This window comes from Euprymna scolopes, chromosome 22 (assembly GCF_053919585.1).
Source record: "Euprymna scolopes isolate OS-2025 chromosome 22, ASM5391958v1, whole genome shotgun sequence".
NCBI classification, from domain to species: domain Eukaryota; kingdom Metazoa; phylum Mollusca; class Cephalopoda; order Sepiida; family Sepiolidae; genus Euprymna; species Euprymna scolopes.
The window spans coordinates 114,196,900-114,221,203 of record NC_136503.1 but is presented as its reverse complement, the minus strand read 5'-3'; the positions used below and the strand labels follow the sequence as shown (position 1 = coordinate 114,221,203).

Sequence of the window (24,304 nt, the reverse complement as noted above, 5' to 3'; positions counted from 1 at the left end):
TAGCAAGTTTGAGATCCATGGTGGTGCCTTATGGTTGGGAACCAGAAACGAACAGTCGTAAGCATGCCGATGGCTCTCATGAGGGAATAAGTACCCATCGTAGTGTCAATGAGTCCGTCACAAGAGATACCGCCGACATGCAATGGATAGGTTAGTTTAGCTATCCTATAAAGGGAAGGGTGTATTTTTATTGGGACCTTCCCAATACAACATTTTCGGAGGCTGCGGATATTCGAGTCTTCATATATTACTAAAGGGGTTAAAGTTTTGAAAGCTTTGTTGGCTTCTTCCAACATTGCCCATAAGTCTTTTGCTTCTTCTTTTTTTCTGATTACTGTTAACACACGCTTGGCGTTTGGAAAGTTGGTGGGGACGTCAACAGGATTCCTGGCTACCTCCCTGAACTCAATTAATTTCATTAAGTCAACTCCTTTAAAGTTGGTGGAGTTATTTATTGCTGCATCATTTATCATGCAAATTTCTTTGCCAGGGCGGTAAAGGTTTTTTTTTTGTTTTCAGGGGAGGTATTTTTCTCTGTGTCCATGGGAATGTGAGTGTCTGGTGAGGGCTTTATGGGGGATGCGGTCGGAGTATTGCGGGGGGTTGCAGAGGTTGAGGGAACAGGAAAGGCAGGTTTCATTCGTTTTTTCATGGGGCTGAGCAGCATTAGTTTGGGGAGTTTTGCGGGTGCAGGGGATGAACATGGAGGAGGCATTTTGGGAGGCAAAAGAGGTTTAGATTTCATAGGAAACTGTATGCTGGGTTTAGGAGTTGTTTTGGGGTTTTGCTTCGGTAATGGGGATTGTGATTTACTGGAGGAATTGGGGGCCGTTTGTCTTTGGGCATCTAACTTCTTTTTGAGATTTACTATCTCCACATATTTTAGCTTGCCTGGGTCATTCTGCAACATAGCCTCCTCTCTTAATTGTTCTAAGGAGAGGCGGCCTCGAGTTTTTTTCCCTATGACTATTTGCCAGGGCTCCCTTTTCAGATCTTCGGTTGTCATTTCTTCTGGAAGAGGGCGGGGATCTTTTATTGAGAGGTCGATCCCTAGATGCTGCCCCACTCTTGACTTCTTGTTAACTGGGGGCAATCTGAAGTAAGGTGGTCGATTTCCCCGCAGTTCCAGCAAGTTGGTCTCCTTCCTGCCACAATGATGGAGAGTTTTTCATCCCCTACTTCCAAGAAGTATGTTGTTGAAATTTTCCTTGTCAAGAAATAGGTCGATTGACCAGATGCCATGGAACTCATCAGATTAGACGGCTACCATTTCTCCAAATTTCATAAGGAATGCTCCAATGTGTTCTCCATCTATATGGTGCGGGACGTGATACTGATGTTCTACGCTTACCCATATATTCCATGCGTAAAATATAGTTTGTCGTAATTATCTCTTTTTAGGATAAATTTAGACAGTCCTGTGGTGAACTAAAAAGTGCGTTCCATGTATTATATCGCTTGCACTTTATTAGTCGAAGTTGTCTGGTTCCAGTCGTGGCTAAGAGGTTGGTGACAATTTCCGCTGTAGCTCTGATCACTTTTTTGTATGTCTTGCAGCTTTGGCAGATCTACGATGAGTCCTTTTTCAGTAACAAGGTGAGCGTTTTTAGCTTTCTCCGTGAACTCAGCTATATTAATATCTACTTTAGGCGGTTTGGTCCAGGTAGCGCAGTAGGTGTAGCATCTTCCGACTCCATGGTGTCAATTACAATAGGCGTCTGGCTCGCAGAAGCGGCCATAGCCGAACAGTTATAAAACAGTTAAAAAGTTCAGCAAAAATAACTGATAAAAATTAGCAGTAAAAAAAAACACGTCAAAAGAAACTGGTAGTAGCAAAAGAATGTCGACAATAATAACACGTGATAAAAGAGCACAATAAAACAATTCACCAAAACGTTGAGAAGGAAGAGAAAAAAAAGAATAAAGTTACTCTTCACAAAGGAGGAAGGTTTTTATGACAATTACCTTACTCTATTAGTATAAATAACCACAAAGCTATTGTTCTTCTTGACTGTTGGAAGAACATCCTCACCTCCGGCAGCTACACCCAGGTAAGTTTTGTATTATTTACTACAAAATTAAGCTGAATTGGGTAGCTCGCCATGAAAACATTTTTCATAACTTTTTTTTTCACATGTACAAATATTTTTTTCCTTTTGGAAATTAACTTTAGTTTTTAATCTTTCAAATACAATCAAAAAGTAGTCGGAAACCTACAAAAAAAATATGATAAATCGGCTTTCAAAACTATGTCCCCCTATTTTTGTCTGCCCATTTTTGCCCGTACCTAATATATATAAAAACGGTTCATTAAGTTCAAATAAAGACTTTGAATAAAACTTCTAAAACAAATTTTTTTTAAATTAAAAAGAAAAAAAAAAGGTACATTCTATACAGTTTTGTTCATCCGTAGCTAAAAATATGTTGGACGTCACTTCCACCAAATAAACAAAGGAAGATGAAAGGTGAATTTTGTCTTTAAAAATTAAAACGGTTAAGTTGTTCTGCCTATCTACTGTGGAAAAAATAAGGGAGGCTCCAATGCCTGGAAGAGGGGTGGAGGTCCGAGAAAGTCAGTTCCAGTGTTGCCAACTGAGATTTTCAAAATCCGCTTGATTGGAGACAAAATCTCTAGAAAATCGGGTAAATGTTACCTTACAACAGAGCACCAACCACTCTAATTTGTTTTTTAGGAGTATTCAAGGTCGCTGACAATTAATCTGATAATCAAACCCACCGCAAATTTACCGTTTGCATGGTATGAATCCCTAGACCATGGGACTTCTGTGCCATTTCACTGCCTTCGGTAGTGTTTTTTTTATATGATATGTTCGCGTGCGAACGGGCGTAGTGAAGTGTCTTATCACATCGCGTAGGAATCTTGGCATGCTAGAATCTTTAAGCGGTCATTTCAAATAAAGTTTTAAAAAAAAATTTTTTTAAAAAGTGGTTTATTTATTTTTTTGTCTTACGTAGTTTTGATACTTTTTAATTTAATCTAAAAAAAAAAAAAAAAAAAAAAAAGTTTTCACACGGTTTACAAAAACATAACCATCAAACATTTTTATGTTTTTCATTCTTTTGGGGGGTCGGGGTATTCAATCATAGGACGTGTAGTTTAACAGGTGCATGTGCCAACATTTACCATTTCATAAAAATTCTGTTTACATTGGGGAGGGGGCGGCGGTGGTGCTGAGGCGCGCGCCCTTTCACACGCGAACGTATCATGTAAGAAAAACACTACTGAAGGCGGTGAAACGACACAAAGGTCTAGAGGTTCATACCATGCAAACGGTAAATTTGCGGCGGGTTTGAGTATCAGATTTGTTGTCAGCGACCTCGAATACACCTAAAAATAAATTAGAGTGATCAGTGTTCTGTTGTAGCGTCAGGTAACATTTACCGAAAATCGCTAGATTTTTTACTTTTCGTAACCGAGATTTTGAAAACCCACTAGATTAACAACAACAATAGATTTTAACTTTGTGCCTTATATATAAACTTAGTCGTTATGCAGAGTACGGAGCATGCTGTTTTAGACATGAATTTTAAGTTAAATTCAATTTTTACGGTATCTTTTGTTTATTAAATTGTTAGGTAAAAGTTCAGAATAGTTAAGAAAAAAGCCCATCCTCCTACGTTAAGAATAGGTTTCTAAATATTAAATAATAACGTTATTATTTCAGTGCAATCAATATTCTGCATAAGTACTATACATTTATGAATATAAAGATATTACATCCTACACACACACACACACACACACACACATTCAGTAAATTATAAGTTTTAAATTATTCCTAAATTGTTGTAAATTCTAATTTACAGAATTTAGATAAAAAAAAAAAATTCAATTTTTTAATTAGCTTGCAAAATGATTGTCAGCTTTTATCAATTACATTTTTTGTAGAAGTAACAGGACGAAATATTAATTATGGAAATATGTGCAAATATGAATTTGCCTGTTTTATTTTTCATTTTGTGAATATTAATGTGTTTGGTTTTTGAAAATAAATATTATTTTTTCACAAATATTAATGTGTTGCTATTTGGACCTAGGTTTAGTGGGAGGTTTTGCTTGTGTAAGAAACAAATTATGAAATCATAATTTTTATAAAAAATTAAATTGCAAATTTAAGATCACAATATCGCCAAAGAAATCGTCAGCAAAATACAATTCAAATAAATATTTGCATAATAAAAATAACAACAAATATCAACGATGTGTGTGCATTATGCTTGAATATATAAAACTCAAAAATACATTTTAAGTAAAAACATTATTACATGTCATGTCGAAATTAGTAAAAATTCCAAAAATGACCCCCCCCCAAATGCTCAAATAGAAGATTTAAAAGTTTTAGATCTATTTGAGCATTTTTGTTGACTAAAACAAACAAACAAAAAAATCGTTATTATTGATGCATAATTTTCTACTTTGAAATAGCGAAAGTTAAGTGAAAACAAGGGAAACAAATCAGTTGGTATTGACTGCAATAAAAGAAACATAAAACTGCATTTTCCGACAGATTTTATTTTTTCCTTGTAATGTTCTACTTGATCATTTTTCAGACTTGTTGAATTTATTTTTATTAATTTCAACAGACAATTAGACAATAGAGATTTTTTTTTTTTACTTAAAATGCATTTTTGTATCCAATTATAATGCACAAGGTTCAAATCCACAAACCCCCAGAAAAATTAACATTTGAAAAATAAACATTTTTAAGAAATTACAAAAATCAGACAATAAAATAATAAGTCAATTAATTTGCTATATCATAATTGAAAAAAAGAGACAAAATTAGTTGGTAATATTGGGGAGTAAACTGCTTCAATATACTTACCCTTAATGTTATTGAAATTATTAGCCACATTGTTATATTTAATAATTCAAATGTTAAAAATCAAGCAAACAATGTAATTCATGAACATTTTATTTTAATCATTTGTTTCTTTTTTTTTCAAATAATTAGAATAAGTTAGTTACAGTATTAATAAATTACTTTTTACCATTTAAATTTAAGATATTCTGATAAGTTGTCAGAATTATTTTCAGTTTCAAAACAATCTTCAAGTGTTTCGGATGTGCTACTAGTATACATACTTCTTTGTGTTTTCCAGAAGCGTCTGCTTTTTCGCTATATGTTTCCATTGTTCCAATATTTTGTAAAACATCGTCTGGTAACACATAGTTATGACATTCAGCATTTGATGCCACGTTAAAAGGACTTAATCTTGCATTGCAATGGCAGGCTAAGGTTGTGCATCTCCACACTGACTCATTGTGTGTTTACCACTGGTTGACCGACACCTTGACTGGAAAGGCTCGAGTTAAGACTAAAGCTGCAAGTGAGACGTTAGTACGAAGGAGACTGGCAATAATAAAGTGTCTAGTTTACGAATACAGTTTGCAGGTGGACATTACCTTAGTTTCGTCGATGCAGAATTTGGCTGATAGCTTAACTAGAGTACCAAAGAGGTGGATTGATGTAATGAGGCAGGGATATGATCCTCCACAACAGACATGCGTGACCGTAACAGATCAATTAACACCTGACCAGATCCGTACAATACATCAGCAGAGTGGACATCCCGGAATTCGGAGGACAACATATTTTGTCCGAAGAGTGTGTCCTGCAACTACAAGGGCATCAATCAAGGCAGCTATAGGCTCGTGTGAAGAGTGTCAGTGAATTGATCCGGCACCATCCCAATGGCAAAAAGGGAAGCTTGAGGTGGAGGACAACTGGTATCGAGTAGGAATGGATGTAATGCATTATGAGGGCAAGCATTTTTTGACCTTGACAGATTGTGGCCGGACACGTTTCATGATAAGGCACCTGTTGACACGACAGGATGCATCTAGCATTATACAACAGTTGAGAGCTGTCTTTTTTGAACGTCGTGCCCTGCTTGAAATTCTGACTTATAATGCCACTACGTTTCGATGTCAAGAATTTCAGAAATTTACGCAGGAATGGGGGATTAGAATGTGTTACTGATGTGCATATTTTCCCGAAGGTAACGGTATACCGGAGCGGTGTCACCGCACCATCAAAAGAATTGCAGCTAGGACACAGTGTTTTATTCCAGAAGCTGTGTACTGGTATAATGTGACACCAAAGGACGATGCAACACTAGAAACTGCACCCGCTAATGGGATTTACCATTACAAACAGTGTGTAAAAGGAATTGATATCACACCATCAGTGGTTAGCACTGTCAATACACCATATCAAGTGGGAGACCGTGTTTGGGTAAAACCCCCGAATGCTGGGTGCACTAAAATTTTGCAGAGAAAAAATAGATAAAATCATAAGTCCTCAGACCATGTTGATTGATGGTGTACCACGTCACGTAAAAGATATCCGCCCCTGTTATGATGATAAGGAAGATTACATACAGTTCAGGGATGATCCTGATTGCCTACTGCCCTTTCAGGTGAGCATAGAAACACTACTTACAGAATCAGATGAGGGAATGATGAAACATACTGATGGCAATAATGATGAGAGATGGACACGAGGAAGTAATACCACCAGTTCCTCATCGAAGTACCTGAGAAAGACGAATACTGCCCACCCTCCATTGTAAAACACCGCCTATAGCACATGAGAGGGGATGATGGAACATATTGAGGAAGATGGAACTGAGGAAGTGATGCCTCCGATTCTTCGAAGGAGTACCTGACAAAGACGGATACTGCCCCCCTGCCCTGATTGTGAAACTGCATATGGAACCACGAGAGGGAATAATGGAACAGACTGGTGGCAATAACGGTGGTAATGAGGAAGATGGCAATGAGGAAGTGCTGCCCCCGATTCTTCGAAGAAGTACCCGACAAGGACGACTGCCCCCCCTGCCCTGTGTGTGATCATGAGATCAGGGGGGAGTGTAGGGAAACGCGTGATTTACCTAACTAGCACATGTGCATAATTCAACAGGTTGGTCGTGGAACAAAATGAATGAAGAAGAAAGAAACAAAAATGGCTGCCTTATCTCTTTTTATGCCTGCAATGTTACCACCTAATATGCAGATGAGATGCTCCTGGTTGGAGATAAAAGAGGGTTGAATATTTCAGAGAGCATGTTCATTTTGAAGTTGGATTTTGGAAAAGTAAGTTCAATCAGCAGAAGTGCGTTTGCAGTTGAGAGAAGGTGCGTTACGTATACAGAAGTTTGGAAGTTGGAAGTTTGGACAACAGTGTCAAATTTACCCAAGAAATTATTGATGTAAAGTGCAGAAGAAATAACACTCAAATTATTGAATTATAGATAATTATGTACTTGATTTCCCCTAGTGGCACAATTAATACATAGGTTGTTAGTTAACAATCGGTAAAAATGTTGATTAACTTTTCAATTTCTGACATGTAATTTTATAGTAAAAACCTTGTAGCGGTCAAATTTAAAACTGGGACAACTGTGAATTGTCACTGGCTGCTGGTGTCTTATGTTGATTTTCATTTCTGTAGTGTTAAAAAGTCATGAGATATATTTCTGAAAATTATTATTTTCCTCGCTCATTTTTTATATAGTATTTTCAAGTTAAATTCAAATTTTACAATATTTTTTTTGTTTATTAAATTGTTAGGTGAAAGTACAGAATAGTTACAATACACGTGCTAGTTTGGTAACATAAGTGCATGCAACTGAAAATAAAATGTCATTTTTTATAATTACAAATTTAAATAATGAATTTATTCAAACGGTCCTTTATCTCGCTAAGTCGATCCCCTCCATCTAAATTCAAGTTTTACGATATCTTTTTTGTTTATGAATTTGTTATGTGAAAGTACAGAATAGTTGCAATACACCCACCAGCCTGGTAATCAGTGGCGGCTCGTGCCTGAGATTAGTGGGGGTGCTGCTTCCAAAATTTAACATATTGTTTTAATATCGTGTAAAAGATTTTGAATATATAAATAAATATTTAATCCAATAATAAACAAACATTCAAATAAATATTCGGTACTTGTACAGTTTAGTCAAGATATTACAAAATGAAAATATCGAAAAAAGTTTCAATTGTATGTATCCATTATGGAACGAAGTTCTCCGAAAAAAAATTTCACTTAATTTCATCAAGTAGTTTTGTTTTTTTTTACAGCGAAAAAACAATTTGGGGTTTGTGTTACTGTACACATAGATTCAAAAAAGTTGTCAAAAAACAAATATATAACAAATAAATGTTATCAAAGGCAAGCTAAGTTACTTTTCTACCAAACTGGATATATTTTTTTGTGTTTTTATTCAATGTAACATGTTTATTAAGCTCGAAAACCATATAGTGTTTACCGATGTATTAGAAAATTCAAGATGGTGTCTGACTTTCTCTTTAACACGGTAAGTTTGGGAAAAGGTGTTATAAATAAAAAACTAGACAAAATACTATTAAAACCCGCCGAATATATGTCAACCTATGTCATGGTAACATATATTAAGCGAGTTTTTAACAGTATTTTATCCAGTTTTTTATTTATAACACCTTTTCCCAAACTTACCGTGTTAAAGAGAGAGAGTCAGACACCATCTTGAATTTTCCAATACATCGGTAAACACTATATGGTTTTCGAGCTTAATAAACATGTTACATTGAATAAAAACACGAAAAATATATCCAGTTTGGTAGAAAAGTAACTTAGCTTGTCTTTGCTAACATTTATTTGTTATATATTTGTTTTTTGACAACTTTTTCGAATCTATGTGTACAGTAATACAAACCCACAATTTGTTATGATACCGAGAAAAAGGTTCGATTTTTAGGAAGAAAAGCTAGTATTAAAGATGGGAAGGGGTGTCAGCGCTTTAACTGGAATTATCTCCCTTTGGCATTTCTAAAATTCAAATAAAAATTTTTTTTTAAATCCAAGATGACTGCCTTCAACGCGCGCTCATAAAAACGTGTTTTTCCGCGGTAAAAAAAAAACAAAAAAACTACTTGATGAAATTAAGTGATTTTTTTTTTTTTTTTTTTCGGAGAACTTCGTTCTATAATGGATACATACAATTTAAACTTTTTTTTCGGTATTTTCATTTTTTAATGTCTTGACTAAACTGAACAAGTACCAAATATTCAAATATATAAGACAAATAATCACTTAGAAATGGATAATACGCAAAAACTTTTATTAAAAATATTTTTTTAAATTGTGTACACTTTACAGAATAATAAAAATAACATATACATTTATTCTTTTTAAACTTTTCAGATTAAAAAAAACATTTTTAAGAATACATTTTATTTACAATTTTTTAACTTTTTTTTAAAATAAAAACAAAAAAGAAAAACTTTGAAATTTACTTGCCTCCCCACGAGGGGATATTTAGGAGTTTACTATTTGAACAGAACGTTTTATTTAATAACAGTTTTATTTACAAAATTTATTTTTAAAAATGTATTTATAACAAAACGTATTTGTAAATAAAATACAAAATAAAAAAGTTTAGATTTTTATATAATGAGCAAACAAACAAAAATATTTAAAGATACAAAATTTTATTTTACAAATCTTTTAACGACTTGCATTTTATATAAAAAGAACAAACTTGGCTATTTACTGACCTTCCCATGCCGGTAAAGATCGACATAAATGGAGATTTATTATATAAGAAAATAGGGTGTCATATATAAGCATTATAAAACATCGAATTTTAATGTAGCTTTCTCCCCAAAGAAAACAAAAAATTAAGATTGTCTCAGTCCAGAAGGATTTCTAATTTTGTTTTTTAATGCGTATTATCTGCCCCAATCTACTAACAAATTCAATGTAAAGTTTAAAAATGCTTAATTATAAAAACTGTTTTTTTTTTGTTTTTTTTTACCTACAAACACATTTTAATTAAAAAACCTTGTGTAAAAAAAACCCATCTTTTCAAAGTGTAAAACTTCTAACATTGTCCTCGTTGGAGGCAAATAAATGCTAATTTTTTTTATATCTAAAACATACCAGTTAAAAGATTTCTAACTAAAATGTATTTTCAACATAAAATATTTCTTCGCTTGTTTGCTTCTAGGAAAAAATGTAAACAGTTTTTTTTTTATTTTTTATTTTGTAAAGTTTAGTTGTTGCAAAATAAATAGCATTTAAAACTACTTAAAACAAACAAACAAAAAGGCAGGAAGATGGAAAAGTAACTTTATTTTTATGGTAAGATTTATTTATTGTATATTTGATTTTTACCCTTAGTCGTGTTTAAGTTTCACTGTTAAATCCCCGAATACTTTTAATAAAAAATAAGTTTCTGCATATTATATATTTCCGTTTGCTACCGAATTAAATCGCAACGCAAAAAGTGTGCGTATTTAAAAAGAAAAGAAAAGTAAAAGCACAATATTCTATGTGCATTGTACAAGAACACGTTATATGCACATTTTAATAATAATTAAAAAAAAAAAAAAATTGTAAATAAGCCTTCTTTTTGTTTTGTTTTTTTCAATAACAATATGTTATATCTTTAAGCACAGGTGGGCACTATAAGCAAACACCGAATTTCACGAGCGTCTGAGACGCGGAGCTGCGAGAAGCGACAGTTCTCCAGCAGCTTTCAGCGGCTGTCTAAAGCGCGCATGCGCACAAGAAAATTTCATTAAGAAAGTGTAACTGTGAATTTCACAGCTCCAAGCAAGTTTTATTTTTGTTTTTATATGAATTTGGAGATACCGACTTAATGATTTTATAATGTACACAGAGAAAAAAATAAAATAATAATAAAAAAAACAAACGTATTATTTTTAATTTTATCATTAATATTGTGCACAAATAACTTGGGGGTGCTGCAGTCCCACAGCTCCATGCACGAGCCGCCACTGCTAGTAACATAAGTGCATAAGTACCAATAAAGTGATTTTTAATATCGTATTCAGCTAAATCCATAACAAGCGATACTTTGAATGAATGGCTTATTTTATTGATGCTGCACCGTAATCACGTGATTAAAATTTTAGCAGACGAAAAATTCGGAGACAAAAGAGTCAGGAATTCGAAAATTTGATTTTCCTCTGTAAAAAAAAAAAATACTTGATTGAATTAAGTGATATTTTTTTTTCTCGGAGAACTTCATTCCATAACGGGTACATATAATATAACTTTTTGGTAAAATTTTATATTAAGGCCCGTTTCACGTTTTTATACGTTTTGTAGATTTCGGTGTGCTAAAAACGAATCTGCAAACTGTTTCCGTCGCAAAAAAATGACGAAATTACTTTTTCGGAAAGTGGGAAATCATTTTTCCATGTAAATTTAACTTAGAATGAGTACTGAGAAAGAGGGCATTTTTTTTTTTTTTAGTGTTTATAAGCTAAAAGGTTTTTCGATTTCTTTTTGTTTTCATCTTTCAATAAAGACACAAAGAAATTAAAAAATAAAGAAAAATCGGTAGGTGTGTCAGAAATTTCGTGAAAAATAATGAATAATTCCACCCTGTCTTTCCAAGCTTAAAACTCCTCGAAAAATGTCATTCAAGCCCTAATTTATTTTTCAATGCAAGGATCAAGGATCAAGGTTTTATTAAAATACAAACAACGTGGACTTTACAGGTAAATTTCTAAAAAAACACTACTTTTTTTTTTGTTTTAAATTTGAATATATTATTTATTGACTTTTTCTCTTCAATTTCTGACATATAAAACTTTGGTGAGTAAATTAATTATTTACTTTTTAATAGACATTTCAAAATTGGAGGCGTGAATTATTCGCCCCCCCTGTCTTTCCAAGCTTATAACTACTCGAAAAATGTAATTCAAGCCCTGATTTATTTTCAATTAAAGGAGCAAGGACCAAGGTTTCACTAAAAAAAAAAAAAGAAAAAAAAAAAAATGTGGTTAAAAAAAAAAAGGTTTTAAACTTCGAACTTTACAAGTAAATTTCTAAAAAAACACTACTTTTTTTTTTTTTAATTTGAATATATTATTTATTGACCATTTCTCTTCAATTTGTGACATATAAAACTTTGGTGAGTAAATTGATTATTTACTTTTTAATAGACACTTGAAAATGGGGGTGGGATGGCGTGAATTTAAAAAAAAAACGTTTGTCTAAAATATTATATTCGGTTTATTGGAAAGAGCATAAAATTTCACATTGGCCCTGAAAATATCGTAAAAATAGAATCAATAGAAAAATTTTGATAGATTTTTAAAGTTTAAAAATTGAAAAATATTGAGTTCGTAAAATTAATTACTGTTTTAAAAACAGGAATTAATTTTAAAATAAAAAATTTAAAAAAACAAACGTATTTTAAAATAAAAAAAAAAGTTCTATTATTTTTAAAACAACTTTAATAGTTTATTTTGGGAGTATAATCCATAAAGAAAATAAACAACCCACTTTTAAAAGAGAAATTACGAGTTTTTTTATATTTTATTCGCAGTTTCGTGTTAGGGGTGTCAAAAATTCCTACAAAAATTCTGATACACCTAAAAAAATCGGTATTATTTTACTTTAAGCCTTGTCTCACATCTGTATAGAAAAGTTTTCTGTAGTTTTCGGTGTGATTTAAAAGAATATGGTAACCGTTTCCGCCGCAAATTTACCATTTGCATGGTATTAACTCCTTAACTCTGGGACTATTTTCCATTTCACAGCCCAGACTTCGTTAACACTATGCGCGAGCATAAAAAAAGGGCTGTTAAATATGCACTCGCATACTAAAGTGTCACAGTGTAGTATTGGCGAAAATTTAAAATTAGACGTATAACAAGTAGTTTTCCAAATATTAAACCATGTAATTCTACGTTATCATGGCTGGCCATTTTTGTACGCGCAAGTGCATTAACCCCTGAACTGTAGGACTATTTTCCATTTCATAGCCTAGCCTTCGTTTATGCTACGCGCGAGCATAAACGAAGGCTGTTAAATGTGGATTCGCGTATCAAACTGCCTTGTCAAAGTGTAGTATTGGCGAAAATTTAAAATTAGACGTATAACAAGTAGTTTTCCAAATATTTAACTTAATTCTATATGTTACCACGGGTGGCCATTTTGTACGCGCAAGCACGCGCGTAGACCAGGTGGCCAGAAAGTGGGTCCTCATTTTAAGTTTAACTTTACATGGATAAGGGATCACCCACTTTTCGAAAAAGTAATTTCTTCATATCATGAAAACTATTTTTTTGCGACGGAAAGGTGTATCAGAATTTTTGTAGGAATTTTTGACACCCCTAACACGAAACTACAAATAAAATATAAAAAACTCGTAATTTCTCTTTTAAAAGTGGGTTGTTTATTTTCTTTATGGATTATACTTCCAAAATAAACTATTAAAGTTGTATAAAAAGTAATAGAAATATTTTTCCGGGAAACGGTTTGCCGATTCGTTTTTAGCACACCGAATTCTACAAAAAAAATATTTTTGGACCTCAAACATCTATATGTCAAAGTGAAAGTTATATACGAACGTGAGACACCTTAACTTAAATTAATACCAACTTTTTTTTTTTTTCATTTTTTAACGTCTACTAACTTTTCAATTTCTGACATATGTAATTTTATGGTAAAAACCATATGCAGCGGTCAAATATAAAATCGGGACAACTGTGACTTGACACCGTTAACCCCGGTGTCTTACGTTGTCAAGTTTAAAAAAAAAAAACATGAACACCACGTATTACATTTCTGAAAATATCGTTCCAGCCCTTGAACTTTGTATTCTAAATATTTCTATGAAAGACTTGGTCTTACAAACTTGCGATAACATTACTACTATAAGATGGTTGGCCCAGCATGGCCTAATCGCTAATAAGCTTATTTGCAAGAAATGCACACATCCAATGAATTTACAAGCGAGAAAAGGAAAAAGAATCAAAGATGGATATTGTTGGGTTTGTTCGAAATGTCGCGCTAAAAAGAGTATACGGTTTGGTTCCTTCTTCGAAGGTTCACGACTCAGTTTAATCCAAATATTAGAAATAATATATTTGTGGTCGTTGGAATGTGCCCTAATCGACGTATCCAAACAAACTGGTATATCAAAACAAACTTTAGTAGATTGGTACAATTTCCTTCGCGAAATTTGTGAACGATACTTAACTGACCATCTCGTGGAGATGGGTGGTCCGAATCGAACTGTGGAAATTGATGAAACTAAATTTATGGAGCGGACGAATCGCCGTGGAGAATATAAACCTGGACGGTGCGTTCTTGGCATGATCGAACTAGAAACAAATGTCACAATGATGGTGCCTGTGGATGAAAGTGATGCAGCGACTATTTTACCTGTTATTGCTCAATACGTGCGTGCAGGCACCCGTATTGTGACGGATAGATCGCGGGAATACAATGCCCTTTCGCGACAGGAATTGAAAACTCACCCATACACCTTCGTTGCCCCTGAAAACTCCATAAACAGTATGGAAATCATATGGGATCATTGTAAGGCGAAATTCATTGCTATAAAAGGAACTAGTGATGCAAATTTCAACAGTCACCTTCAGGAATTTCTCTGGCGTCGTCGTATAAAAACCAATTTTTTCGGAAATATTTTATATTGGATACGCCATTATTATGATGTTTAAATTTGATTTTTAATAAACATTGTTTTGTATAATTTTTTTTTTTAATAACGTTATTATTTCAGCATTTCGGATCAATAAGTGCAGTAGTGTGCACTAGCACCTTTTTTTACGACATAAAAAAACATTTTGGTGAAATTGAAGTTTTTAGCTTTTCGGGTACATATAGATTCAAAAATGTTGTCGAAAAACTAATATATATGCAGAAGTTCAAGTATAACATGAACCAACATGTTGCTGCCCAAATTCCCACATAGTACCCCTGTCCTGTAGCTTATGTCCCTGATAGTAGCCCCCGACATCAAAGTGGTAATGTGCCTTGTTTGGGGTGAAAATGTAATTAAAAAAAAATATCTATCTATATAGATATATAGCAAATAAATGTCATCAAAGGCAAGATAACTTTTCTACCTAACTGGATCATTTTTTTAGTGTTTTTATTTAATGTAATATGTTTATTCAGCTCGAAAATATATACAATGTTTACCGATGTATTTGAAAATTACAAATGGCGCCGATAACACGGTAAGTTTGGAAAAACGAATTTAAAATGAAAAAAAAAACTATACAAAATACTGTTAGAAACTCGCTCAATATATGATACCGTGACATTGGCCGACACATATTCAATGGGTTTTTTAACAGTATTTTGTATAGGTTTTATTTTTAACTCATTTTCCCAATTTACCGTGTTTAACAAAAAGACCTGCGCCATTTGTAATTTTCAAATACATCAGTAAACATTGTATGTTTTTCGAGTTGAAATAAAATAAATAAAAACACTAAAAAATTATCCAGTTAGGTAGAAAAGTAACTTATCTTGCCTTTGATGACATTTATTTGCTATATATATATATATATATATATATATATATATATATATATATATATATATATATATATTTTTTTTTTAATTACATTTTCACCGCAAACAAGGCACATTGCCACTTTGATGTAGGAGGCTACTATCAGAGACATAAGCTTCAGGGGTACTATGTGGGAAGTTGGGCAGCAAGATGTCGGTTCACGTTACACTTGAACTTCTGCATGTCAGTACAGTTGGAGAAGCAAGAACTCGGAAAGTAATTCCAAAGTCCAGCGCTTTTGGGGAAGAAACTACTGGAGTAGAAGTCTCTCTTACATCTAGGGATCCAACTGTGAAGGGATGGGATTTTGCTGCTTGTCAGGTTTGTGGGTGTACTTACGTCGAGGAGGTACAAGTGCTTGCAGTTTGTCAGAGCATTCACCATTAAAATACTTGTAGTACAGGCAGAGGGATGCTACATTTCGTCGATGGGACAGAGGCTGAAACTTAGATGACAGTTCAGGACTTATTAGGTTGGCGACTCTTTTGAACCCTGTCGAGGAGTGAGAGACTAGTAGCAGATGCACCAGCCCAAATATGACAACAATACTCCATACATGGGCGAACGGTAGCCTTATAGAGGTACAGGATACTTTCGGGTGTTAGTAGCTTTCTAGCACGGTAGAGAGAACCTACGTTTTTCGCAGCAGTCCTGGCAATGCTCTCAATGTAATTTTTCCAACTCATGTTTCCTGTGAACGTTAGGCCAAGGAGTTTAAAAGATGTACTTTCAGATAAAGATTCTTTGGCCATTGCTATTGGTGGTAGAGAAGGTTTCTTGTAGTTATTGAAGGAAACAAGTTTAGTCTTAGCAGCATTGAATGTGACCATCCATTTTTGTCCCCATTCCACTACAGATTGGAGGTCGTCCTCTAGTGTTTCTGCCATTTCTTTAGATATGTATTCATTTGTTTTCCTGTCATGTCTGTTATACAGCGTGGTGTCATCAGGATACCCATCTCACAGACAATTTTGTCAGGGAGGTCATTTATGAATATCAGGAATAATAGAGGTCCAAGGATAGACCCCTGGGGCTCATCTTGCATTTATATCATATTGTTTAGATGTACGACCATCGATGACAACCTGGAGTTTTCTCTTATCTAAGAAGGATTTAATTATGTTAAAGAATCTTCCAGTGATACCGTAGGATCTGATTTTTCATGCCATACCCTGCCAAAAGCCTTAGATGTAGACCGCTCTACCCTCCCCTGCTTTGTCAAGTGAATGGTATATTTACTCAGAGATTACAGTTAGGATGTCTGCCGTGGAACGGGCTTGCCTAAATCCATATTGTTGGTCGGTCAGAAGTTTAGCATCTGTAAGGTTATGGACTAGAGCTCGGTTAATAATGGACTCAAATATTTTGGCGAAAAGTGGGAGGAGGCTAATGGGGCAGTAATTTACTGGGTCAGTTCTTTCGCCAGAATTCTTGAAAACTGGTACCACAAAAGCAGTTTCCAGCAGGTAGGAAAGCAAGATTTATTAAGGCATTTGTTGTAAAGTTTGGAGAGAATCGGAGCTACTTCCGCTGAGCAATTTTTAATAGGACAGCCGGGATGAGATCAGGTCCACCTGCTTTTGAATAGTCAAGATTTTTTATGATGGCATGCACCTAAGAAGGGGTGATTTCCAGATCATCTAGTTGGAGGCAAACCGACTAGCACACATGTTAGCTTTCTCAGTTGCTGAGCAAACAACCTCATGATTGTTGGATAGTGGGGGAATTGTTGATTGCTCATTATTTACTACACTGTTGTGAATTTTCCATAAGTCACGGGTTCCTAGTTTCTGTGTTTCGATGCGTTTTTTGGTGGTTTCAGTAAATTCTCTCTTAGCTGTCGCTATTTCTTTCTTACAGTTATTTCTGGCTTATATATATTTCTGTCTGTTTGAACTGGACTTATGTCGGTTAAATCTGCGGTACGCATGCTGCCTTATTTTGAACTCTATCAAGGCAAGATAAGTCCATTCTAGCAGCCCAGATGTGGCAACAGTATTCCATCCTTGGACATACCTGGCTCTTATATAAATAAAGAATTGCATCAGCAATGAGATATCTACTGGATCGATAGAAGGATCCCACCATTTTTCCAGCGGCCTTGGCAACGGATTTGATATATGTGTATCATTTCAGATCAGGAGTAAAGGTCAAGCCCAGAAGCTTGTCAAAACATGAAGCCTCCCCAAGACAGGAGCCATTCATTTCAATTGATGCCAGATGGGGATCAGAGCATTGATGATGTAAAGATAAAAGCTTGGTTTTAGATTAAAAGTAACAAGCCACCATTATACCACATGCTCAATTAATGTAGATCACGAAGAGAGTTGGGCCCAGGATGGACCCCTAAGGGACTCTAGCATTAATACTGTGAGCTTCTGATTTCTGCCCATCAAACACTGCTCTTATGAACCTATCAGAGAAAAATGATTTAATAATTGAGAAGTCATTTCCATCTACACTGTAGCTGGATATCTTGTAAAGTAAACCTTTATATCAAGAGCAATTTCCCTAGAAAGGTAGCCTCCATCGTGAGATTTGCTAATTCTATGAGATATAATTGTAAGCACATCTGTAGATCTAGCAGAATGGAAACCATATTACATGTCACTATAAGTTTATTTTTGCTGAGATGGTTGACTATTTCTCTATTTAACACAGATTCAAGCAACTTAGTCATGACGCACTTATTGGCCTGTACTGAGAGGGGGATGAGCGATCACCTGAATTCTTAAATACAGGGCATACTGATGAGATTTTACAGGGTTATGGGAAGCAATTTTCCTTAACATGATGCTTAAACAGTTTTGTAAGTATGGGCGCTAGTTCTGGTTGAAGTTTTTTGAGCACTATAATTGGAATGCCATCAGGGCCAGTTGCTTTACTGGAATCAAGGTTTTTGATTAGCTTGGCAACATCACGTACAGATATTTGTGTGTCACATAGGGTGTTTTCTAATACAGGAGGAAATATTGGTGGTTAGCGGTCTTAATCGTAAAGGGCAGAATTAGCTGCAAAGTTCTTGACAAAGAGTTTGGCTTTGTCTTATGCTGACGAGATTATCTTAGGTCCATTGATGATAGTTGGGATAGAGCACACGCTTCTGTTTAGGATTCTGTTTGCTATTTGCCAAAACTGGTGGGAACCAATTAAGATCCTTTCGGATCTATGATTATTTTGTCTGTGATAATTATCTGACCTTGGTACAGGAATTTGCTATACGAGGTCGCAACATCGGCAATCTGTTGCGAGGAAATTAAGGTAAAGTATTTCTCTTCTTTTTTTCTCATCTCCGTCAGTTGCCGTTGTTAGGTGAAATTATTTCCTTTTTTTCTTGCTAAAGTCAGCCCCTCCCTCTCGTGCTGATACTTCCCATTGGAATTCGGCATAATTTGCAACAGATTATCAATTACAATATATACAAAACCTTCTTGATCACTAGATATCTTTACCAGATGAAGTCCACACAACGTTCTTCACTACTAGATGAACAGAGAGTAATAAGAACGATGGTAGCTCTAACGTTTGAGAATCTCATTGCTCTTCACCCCTTTGAGAGAAATGCGTTTGAGTTCCACAAATGTGACATTCTCCAGTGGTTACAAGAACTTTCGCAACTAGATAAGGCTATAACCTGGAGTTCCCTGCAAGAAGTCAGAGATCACTTAGCAAACAGCTTTTTATATAAAACCAATATAAATAACGCTTTATCAGAACTGGATACCTCCTTGCCTTGTCTTGATATTCCCGCTCCTGTGATGGCATCAACTCCATCTCCGGCTTTATTATCATCACTGTGGCCTGGGTTTGAATTGGCTAAACCGAAAATAATATGTTCGACTTTTTATGGACTTTAATGGATTTTAATTTGCCTCACTAACTTTTGAACGCCGTTTGAATTTTGTACAGCTGGACTGAGTACAGACAAGGAATGATTGATATGCCTCAAGGCTTATGTTTTGGGTCGGTCTTTCTATCAGAAAACGACTGGAAGTACCATATGGCTGTCAACATACTGAAAGAGGAGTATTGAGACAGAAAAGGAATTGGAGGAGAAATCTTGAAGAAAGTATTAAATTTCACATCCAAAAATTGATAAGTCTTACCAGCAAATAAAAGAATGTCTTGCCCAGGTTCATTATGAACTGGGGGAAGTAGATACGGATTTTGGGTATGATTTTTTTGGTCGAGGATTCTGGAAGTGGAGACTTAGTGGCACAAATTTTGTTTGAGAGGATCCCAGAGGAGATCAAGGCTGAACTTATTAGCGAATCAAACAATCCATATCCTAGCTTGGGTTGCATACTGCAAAATAGTAAAGATGTTAGAAGAGTGCTAATCCGGGTTTGACCAACTTTGACTTCTCAAACAGATTCCAGTTTACGAGTGAAAGGTAAAGTTCCTGTTTGGGCAAAAGACATGACCAAGAGATTTGCTTTGGAAAGTTTTCATGTAGATCTTAATATTGCAGACAACGTCCATTATTGCAATTTTTGTGCGAGGAATGGACATGACAGCCTCAATTGTAAGATTTATCCTATGATGATACGTCTGATACGTTGTGGACAGCTCGGGATACGTAAATTTTGTACAGTAGCAGGCTAGGATGGTGAATCCTGTCTGTGTGTCAAAGGATTTAGATATCCATGCAAGTTCTGCAGCTCTCAGAGACACTTCTCTTCTATGTGTCCTCGTTTTAAATCAGAGGCAACCCAAGTGAATACCAGCATAAATGCTAAGATGGGCGACACACAGCACATTCCTCCCATGGTGAAGATCACAATCAGAAGTTTCTTTGAATTGCATCATTGATTCTGGCAATCAAAGTTGTGACCTTTGTGGAAAGGAAACACTGTAAGTTCAGGCAGGTGACAGCTATTGTGGAGTTGTTTCTAGGAATTTCTTCCCAACTACCCATTTTCATTGATGAAGAATTAAATCTCTCACAAAGTGCCTGACTTGCCATCAGACTAGAAAAACCTCAAGAAAAAATATGAGTTTGCAGCAGAGATAAGTGGCTGTTCAGTTGTGGGGCCTCATGGGAGTGGACTTACTTCAGTATATGCACCCCATCAAGGTTGTAAGATGCATTGCATGAATGGCACTGCATGGTAGACATCGGCTGGAATTATCCCCATTGGAAACACAAAACATTTCCTGTACGAGGAACAGATCAATCCCATCAATACAGTTACTAAGGTTCAGAACTATGATCAGATGGGCAAAGGTCATTCTTGCCCTGATTCTCTTGTACACAACATTATGAATCCTGCACACTCCTATTTGGATCCTTTTATAGATATATTTAAGGAGTGGATGTTCAGTAGATAGGGAGCTAGAGTGGATGTTCAGCCTGGAGTCTCTAGGCCTCCCTAATACAGAAACTATCTCAGATTATCATAATAAGAAGGTGAATGAATTCATGCACAACATTGAATACCAGGATGGTCATTACCTGGTGAAACCACCATGGCATGAGGATAGATTGCGGCCTGTCCACTCAAATCCTCATGTACCCTGTTCTGGAGAGGGTGGTCCGGAAGTTAGAGAAGGAAAACCTTTACTAGGAGTATGTAAAGGTGTGTGAGGACCAGGAGAAGGAGGGAATAATCGAACCCTTAAAGTGCCCACCTGAAAGATATAAAGACTATTTGTAGATTCCTCATCGACCAGTTTTCACAACCAAATCCAACCAGTGCTCAACTGTTCCTTCAAAACTAAGAATTTTGTCTCAATGATGCAACCTACCCTGGCGTTAATTTAATGGAAAAAAAATGCTAAATCTGACATTATGTTTCAGGATTAATAAAAATGCCTTCTTAATATCTGTCAGAAGGATGTATCCGCCTAGCATGTGATTCCAACAAAAATAAATTTTGCTTTTTTTGAAAAAGGGGGACCGGTAAAGGTGCTACAGATATACTACCATATTATTCGGGTTTAATGCTAGTCCATTCATCTTGAACATTTTAAAATATCATGCTAGATGCTTTCCATTGGACAATTGCTCCGAAATGCTGCAATCTCACTTTTATATGGATAATCTAATCGAAACTAGTAACTCTCCAATTGATTTAACAACCCCATATTCACAAGCAGTGGACAGACTCCAGAGGGGAGGGTTTGAACTACAATCCTGCAACTCAAATAATGCGCTAACCTACAGAAATTGATGGAAGAAAAGGGCACGTTAGTAAATCACAAATGCCCTTGAGAGAAAGCATTAGGCTATCAATATAACCCCAAAAACCGATACCATCAGCATAATCCACCGTGAATGTGAATGTGACCATGGAAAAGGAACCAAGAGGCGCATACTGCCTGATGCCGCCAAAGTATTTGACCCTCTTTCCCTGTATCTACTGGTCACTATACAAGCTCGAATTCTCATCAGCAAGTTGTGGAAGATGGGATGAGATTATTCCAAAGAAATTACAGTCTCGATGGACATCCCTTGCGAAGGAATTGTCATAACTTAGTTCCATCAATTTTCAAAGACAAACCATCAACGAGAGTGTGGAGACTAATATAATTCTGTTTTTGATTCCTCTAAAGAGGCATATGGATTTGGAGCTCATGTTACTCAGAGGGGCCTTCTTTAATTTTTTCCAAGGCCAAGGTAGCTCCACTTAAATCAAAAACTTTGCCTACACTGGAGCTATTAGCAGCCTTTCTGGCTATTAAATATCTCCCAACATTATTGAAGGCATATTCTGCAGTGCTTTTCAGAAATGTATTTGTTGTTGTGGATGCACAGATAGTTCTGTCTTGGTTATTAACCAAGCAAACTAACAATAAAAATATTTTTGCTAAAAACCGATTTTAATCATTTCTCAACTAGAAGCTGAATTAACATCCGAATTTAAAGTATCAATTCACTACAAATACGTGCTCACAGGACAGAATCCTGCTGATCTCATAACCAGAGGCTTGTCCACTGTGAAACTGAAGACCAATTAAGAATTTTGGACTTCTGGGTCATCTTGGGTAAAAGAACCAACCGCTTGGCCTGAGAATGCTTTGAACTGCTTAAGCCCTGCAAATAGAATTGTCCTCAGTATATTGCACAGTAACGAGTGATCAGGAAGAACCTATTGTCCCATTTGAAAGGTACTTGAAGCATTCAAAACTTGTGAACATTACATCCTATGTGTTTAAGTTAATTAATAATTTAAGGAAGAAAGAAGTGGATCTTATTACAGCAGCTCGAACTCACCTAATACGGGTAATGCAACAGTTCTTCTTGGAAGAATTGCAGTACTTGAGAAGACCTTTTGGAAAGGCAGTCACCAAGAGGGTGGGAAAATTGGATCTGTTTTTGGATAAGGATGGAGTAATTCATCATGTTGGTAAATGATTATGAAGTTATTAATCCGATCTTGATAGCTAAGGACCACCAGTTGACCAACCTCATCATATTGGATTGCCACAAGCATTACAAACACCTTGGTGTTTTCACAACCTTGAATAAGGTGAGGCTATTTGGCTATTGGAAAACTCAAGGCAGACAAATCATAAAAAAGGTCTTATTTCGATGTGCCCTGTGCCAAAAATTTAACGCCATCTCCTTCACCTACCCAAGGATGACAGATCTGCCCAAGCATCGGGTCAATATGATAAAACTCTTCTTACATACGGAATCGATTATACGGGTAATCTGTGGGTCCTGAATGGTGGCGAAAGGACGAAAATGTACATCCTTGTGTTCACTTGTTCGGAGGTGAGGACAGTACATTTGGAACTGGTTGAAGACATGACGGTCCACTAATTTTTGATGGCATTCATCCGATTTACCAACATTTATAGCATACCATCACACGTGTACAGTGACAATGTGAAGTCCTCTGTTGCAGGATATGATATAGTTCATGATGCATTCTCCTCCAGTGAATTTAAGGAGACTTTGGGTGCTTGTGTAATTCAGCACGTTAAGAGAACTCTGCACTTACTCTGGTATGGAATTAAGACTATAAAATCTTGTCTATCTAAATTGATTGGTTGTGCCAGCTACTCGTATTTCAATTTTTTTTACCATACTTTCTAATGTACAGAATGCTATCAATGACCGACCATTGATCTATAGGAACTTAGCAGATCCAAGCATGGAGATCATAACTCTTAATCATTTTTTGCACCCAACTGTCAACCCCCAGATAATATTGAGACTGAATAATTGGAGCATCTACCAAGTCAAACCCACCTTCAGAAGACAGTTATTGGACTTGACTGTAAGAGAGATGAAACATTGAAAAAGTTCAAAAGGATCTGGTATGAAAAAGGATTCATCTTAAAAGAGATGGTGTTGATAAACAAATAATTCATTTTAGGCCGGATTTCTTACAGGCAAAAATGTCTGCGGTCTTTATTGCATGTATATATAATAATCTCTGTTCGAAATTTAAGTTTGTTGTTTTTGTTTCATTGCAAAAAATTAAGTTTTTATATTTTGTATTTGTTGTTGCAGAAAGTCATTGCTATTTTTAGCCACGTGGTCGTGACGCATTTTGAGGAGTTTCAGTTTCTGCCGACTAAGTATTTTGTCTACAAAAGATGGAAGCAGCAACCTGACACACAGCGCAAAGAATCCAAATGCAAACGATCAAAATATATTAGGTTGGCAAGAAAGTTCTTGCAGAATTTTTCATTTTGATTTCAAATGATGTATTTTCAAATAAATTTTTGTTATAATACCTTTAGTTTATATTATTTTAAAAGAGCATTTTTTGCTCTATCTAATTGTTTAAATTTCAATCGTTTTAAAACAGTTATGTCTTCTTTTCAGAATGTTGAATACAAGATGGAAAAGCAAAAGCAAATTCACACAATTTTGTTATTTCAATTCAAGCTAGGCAGAAAAGCTGCTGAAACAGCTTGCGATATCAACAAAGCGTTTGGTCCAATACCCACTGCTGAGTGCACAGCA

At 35.3% G+C, this 24,304-nt stretch overlaps 1 protein-coding gene and 1 long non-coding RNA gene across 2 annotated transcripts in view; one reads left to right on the top strand and one right to left on the bottom strand.

The window, feature by feature from the left end:
• LOC145243667 (isovaleryl-CoA dehydrogenase, mitochondrial-like) overlaps positions 1–24,304 on the bottom strand; it is a 191,075-nt gene that overhangs the window by 90,776 nt on the left and 75,995 nt on the right. The gene's annotated exons all lie outside the window — the stretch shown is intronic.
• Positions 1,157–24,077, top strand: LOC145243797 (uncharacterized). The gene is made up of 3 exons (XR_013862943.1): positions 1,157–1,188; positions 1,979–2,051; positions 23,846–24,077. It is a non-coding gene; the product is annotated as an uncharacterized LOC145243797 (long non-coding RNA).